We start from the raw sequence: 5,474 nt of genomic DNA on the forward strand, positions 1-5,474 counted from the left end.
AAGAGAATGTGATAGTCTGGATGTGTGGAGGCTATTGCTCTTTGTGAGCAAAGAGAATTTTAGTAGCTGTGTCCAATAATGTTGGGAACTTGTTCTGCAGCTGTTTCTCCACACACACTTCTATATTATTGTGCAATTATAGACTCTAACCTAAAAAAAAAGAATTAGTTTTATAGCATTGCTTTCTTGTATTCGTTTTTTTGGCTTCAGTTTTGCTGTTACTTTATAATCCACACCAAGCCTTCAGAATAGGAGGAGATCAAGTTCTAAATACTCTATGTCACTGGGCAAACTCACTTCTGTTATGTTAGCATTTGCTGATCTTTGGGGCTTGGCAGGCACTCCCAACTTTTATTTCTTTCACTCTCAGTTGTTTCCAAAAGGTTGACAAAACAGGAGCCTGCCCCAAAATTAAAATGCCACCAATGGGGGGAAAAGCAGTTAATCATGGGTAGGCAAACTAAGGCCAGGGGGTCGGATCCGGCCCAATCGCCTTCTCAATCTGGCCCACCGACAGCTCTGGGAATCAGCGTGTTTTTACTTGAGTAGAATGTATCCTTTTATTTAAAATGCATCTCTGGGTTATTTTGGGGCATAGGAATTCGTTCATTTTTCTCTCTCCAAAATATAGTCCACCCCCCCCCCACAAGGTCTGAGGTACAGTGGACCAGACCCCTGCTCAAAAGGTTTGCTGACCCCTGATCTAACTCCACAGCATCCAAACACACACAGACCCTCTGAGTTCTCCTATTTTCCAGGGACATCCCTGATTTAGAGAAGCCGTCCTGGTTTCTGATTTGATCCCAGAATGTCCGACTTTTCCTTAGGACGTCCCTTTTTTCATTGGAGAAATGTTGGAGGGTATGGAGTTAGCCAGCCCCCTGTCTGAAGGCAATCCTGTACAGGGAAGGTTTTTTTTAATGTTTAATATTTTATTATGTTTCTATATATTATGGAATGGGATGTCCCGGTTTTCTTTGGAGAAATGTTGGAGGGTATGCACACTCTGAGGTTGGGGTGGTCTCTCTTGGCATCATGACTGACCGGTCCATGCAGTGGGGTTCTGCTGCCCTCTGGAGGCTATGAGGATTATCAGAAGATCATCCCAAAGCAGTGAGAGATTTTACATTCTTGGGCTCCATGATCACTGCAGATGGTGACAGCAGTCACGAAATTAAAAGACGCCTGCTTCTTGGGAGAAAGGCGATGACAAACCTAGACAACATCTTAAAAAGCAGAGACATCACCTTGCCAACAAAGGTCCGTATAGTTAAAGATATGGTTTTCCCAGTAGCGATGTATGGAAGTGAGAGCTGGACCATAAAGAAGGCTGATCACTGAAGAATTGATGCTTTTGAATTATGATGCTGGAGGAGACACTTGAGAGTCCCATGGACTGTGAGAAGATCAAACCTCTCCATTCTGAAGGAAATCAGCCCTTAGTGCTCCCTGGAAGGACAGATCCTGAAGCTGAGACTCCAATACTTTGGCCACCTCATGAGAAGAGAAGACTCCCTGGAAAAGACCCTGATGTTGGGAAAGATGGAGGGCACAAGGAGAAGGGGACGGCAGAGGACGAGATGGTTGGACAGTGTTCTCGAAGCTACCAACATGAGTTTGACCAAACTGTGGGAGGCAGTGGAAGACAGGAGTGCCTGGCGTGCTCTGGTCCATGGCGTCACGAAGAGGTGGACACGACTAAACGACTAAACAACAACAACTCAGTCTAAAGCAGCTTTTGCCAACCTGGAGCTCTGCGGATCTTTTGGAAAACAACAGCCGTCGGTCCCAGCCAGCCCAGCCACGAACCTGCAGCTGGCCCTGGAGGGGAGCCAGTCATGGCTGGAGAAGTGAGCGGGTTGTCTTGGCCACTGATTTCTTCTCTGTTTCACATCCTCACTGCTGTCACCTGATTCATCTTGTGTTGGGAGTGGTTCAGCTGGAGACTTCCAAGCCGAGTGGAGCAATCAAAGGCCCTTGGTTGAGACAGTAATGGCAGAAGTAGAACCAAAAGGGAGAAAGTACGTCCTGGATGACCAAGAAGTGTCCTTTTTCTCCAGCACCTCCTTTCTCCGTCTCGGTCTTTCTCAGGCTCCAGCAAAGCTGATCAGACACAAGCACAGCCCTGTGTGTGTGTTTGTGTCAAGTGACAGAGGAGAGCAGTTCTTGCTGGAAAAACCACTGCCCTAACCCATCTGCAGCTTGCAGTTTCAGCTACAGATTTTGGACCAAATTTGCTCAGGACACCTACAATTCAGTCCCCCACTGATCGGCTGAAAAATGGCGATTAGTGCATTGTAGCATCTTAAAGGCCAGACTAGTGAAGCTTTGCTCGATACATGAAATTTGTGTGCATGTGTAAAAGTAAAAGCCCTACTGGACAAGTCCACCATCCTGTTTCTGGCCAGTCAGAGCCTTCTATAGATATGTAGAACATAAAGTCAGGAACCATCCACCATTGGCATCCTGCTCGAATATAGAGGTATAGCTATCACAACCAATAGCCATTAGCAGACTGATTCCCCCACAAATTTGTCAAATTCCACTTTAAAGCCATCTAGGCTGGCGCTTATGAGCACATCTTGTGAGAGGACATTCCATAAATTAGCCAAGCAACATGTGTAGAAGCAACATGCAGAAACACACTAAAACTTAGCTAGGCCAAGAGAAAAATCTTGCTTATTTCTTTGCCTGCACTGAATTTTCTGCATTTTTCTCTCCCTACTCCATGCATAAATTGATACACCTCCATCAACTGCCTTTTTAAAAATTGAAAAACAAAACTAGGAGGTCCCAAGCACACTATGCTTTCCTTTTATGGAAGATGTTTCAGAGCAGCGGTTCTCAAACTTTTTTTTTCTCTATAGCCCATTTGAAAATTGCTGAAGGTCTCGGCAGACATGTTTTCTGTCTGCTGTAGTAATTCTAATGCACTATGCTACTCCTGGGTGTAATTTTGTTGCTTCTTTTATATCTTACACATTGCATTTTATTCAATTTGTATTACACAGAACTCAAATTTTGATGCAATAAAATGCAATATAGGAAATAAAAGAAGCAAAGAAAACACAGTAACAAAAAACGCACTGAGAATTATTTAATGTGATGAATGTGCCACCTCCGGCCTCCAACACAAAACCAGACACACCACGGACCCCCTGGAATGAAGCTCACAGACCACAGTTTGGGAACCCCACACATGAGCCTACTGAATATTTTGGGGTCACTTTTCCAAATTTTTATAGCTCCACTGTACCTTTTTGTGCCTGGGTGGCTAGAACTGTGCACTGTATACAGAATGCAACGTAGCCTTCCAAATTCAATTATTAGGGACAGATTTCTTTCTTATTAAAAAAGAAAAAAAAACTAGGCAGTGTGGATGAGTCCTCCTTGCCTTGAATGTTCCCAATTGACTGTTTCGATTGGTGAAACCGGCACTTTTGCAGGGGCCACAGAATACCTGTTTCGCTTTTTCTAAGCCTACTGTTTAATGCAGCAGCGCCTGCACTTTGGAACTCCTTGCCTCTTGAGATTAAGCAGGCGCCTTCCCTGCTCTCTTTCCGGCACCTGCTAAAAACATCATTGCTTAGACAAGCCTGCCCAGATACTTAGAAAGTCGAGTTTATTTTAATCTGTTTCAATACTTGAACTTTTGCATGTTTTAACGTAGAGTTGTGAGACCCAGTTTTTTGGTCTTATCTTTTTGTAAACCGCTTTGAGGTCGTGTTGGGTGTTTTGTTTTTGTTTTAAACAGCCAAGCAACCTATAGCTCTTATGAAACATACAAACAAAAAATACGAAGGCTACAAAACGAGAGAGGTCTCTGGGACGGTTGCTGCAGTTGCTACACTTTGTGTTTTTCTGTGCTTTTATACAGTAAACCGCCCTGTGCTATTGGAATGAAGAGTGCTGTATACATTTAATAAATCATATTAATAATAATGATAGTAACAGTTTCTTTATTTTTTACAAATTTAATAAATGCATTCAGTGTGTTTTTATACAATTCATCTTGATCTTCTGGTGGTTCCATCGCTGCGAGAAGTGAGGTTGCAGGGAACCAGACAGAGGGCCTTCTCGGTAGTGGCACCCACCCTGTGGAACGCCCTCACTTCAGATGTGAAGGAAATAAGCAGCTATTCTATCTTTAAAAGACATCTGAAGGCAGCCCTGTTTAGGGAAGTTTTTAATATTTCATACTGTTCTGTTTTTAACATTTGATTGGGAGCCGGCCAGAGTGGCTGGGGAAACTCAGCCAGATGGGTGGGGTATAAATAATAAATTATTATTATTATTATTATTATTATTATTATTATTATTATTATTGCAGTCCATTCTTTGGCGATCAGCCTTCTTGATGGTCCAGCTCTCATTTCCATACATCACTACTGGGAAAACCATGGCTTTAACTATACGGACCTTTGTTGGCAAGGTGATGTCTCTGCTTTTTAAGATGCGGTCTAGGTTTGTCATTGCTTTTCTCCCAACCTCAGACCTTAATTGGCACAAAAGAGTCTTTGAGAAAGAGTATTCTTGCAGAGTATTGCTGCTTTTATTCTTAAAAAGTCTTCTCCAACACGACCAACAGCTTTTACACACACCAAACTCAACCAGCTTCCTACCATCCGGCCAACGCACCACCAAACGCAACCATTGACCACTCTATATTGTTGTTGTTGTATTGTCGTTAAGTCGTGTCCGACTCTTCGTAACCCCATGGACCAGAGCACTCCAGGCACTCCTCCCTTCCACTGCCTCCCGCAGATTGGTCAAACTCATGCTGGTAGCTTCGAGAACACTGTCCAACCATCTGGTCATCTGTTGTCCCCTTCTCCTTGTGCCCTCCATCTTTCCCAACATCAGGGTCTTTTCCAGGGAGTCTTCTCTTCTCCTGAGGTGGCCAAAGTCTTGGAGCCTCAGCTTCAGGATCTGTCCTTCCAGTGAGCACTCAGGGCTGATTTCCTTCAGAATGGAGAGGTTGGATCTTCTTGCAGTCCATGGGACTCTCAAGAGTCTCCTCCAGCACCAGAATTCAAAAGCATCCATTCTTCGGCCATCAGCCTTCTTTATGGTCCAGCTCTCACTTCCATACATCACTACTGGGAAAACCATAGCTTTAACTACGCGGCCCTTTGTTGGCAAGGTGATGTCTCTGCTTTTTAAGATGCTGTCTAGGTTTGTCATTGCTTTCCTCCCAATTCATAAATATTAATTGCAATAATAACAATAATAACTGAAAATAAACCCGAGGATAAACGGAAGACAGGAGGCGAGAGAATGGCCTCCCTCCGCCTTCACCATCCTTCCCTTCCCCTCCCCCCAAAGCGGGATGCAGGCCCGGGCGCCTGGTTCCCTTAGCAACGGGGAGGCCCTGCGCCGTAACCAAGGGGCGGGGCCGCCGCCCGCGCACGCGCCGCGACGCACTTCCGGCTCCTTAAGGGAACGTGTCCCTGGGCGCCGCCGAGGCCGCCTCC

Source organism: Podarcis vaucheri (genome assembly GCF_965113315.1).
Source record: "Podarcis vaucheri genome assembly, chromosome: 6".
Classification (NCBI taxonomy): Eukaryota; Metazoa; Chordata; class Lepidosauria; order Squamata; family Lacertidae; genus Podarcis; species Podarcis vaucheri.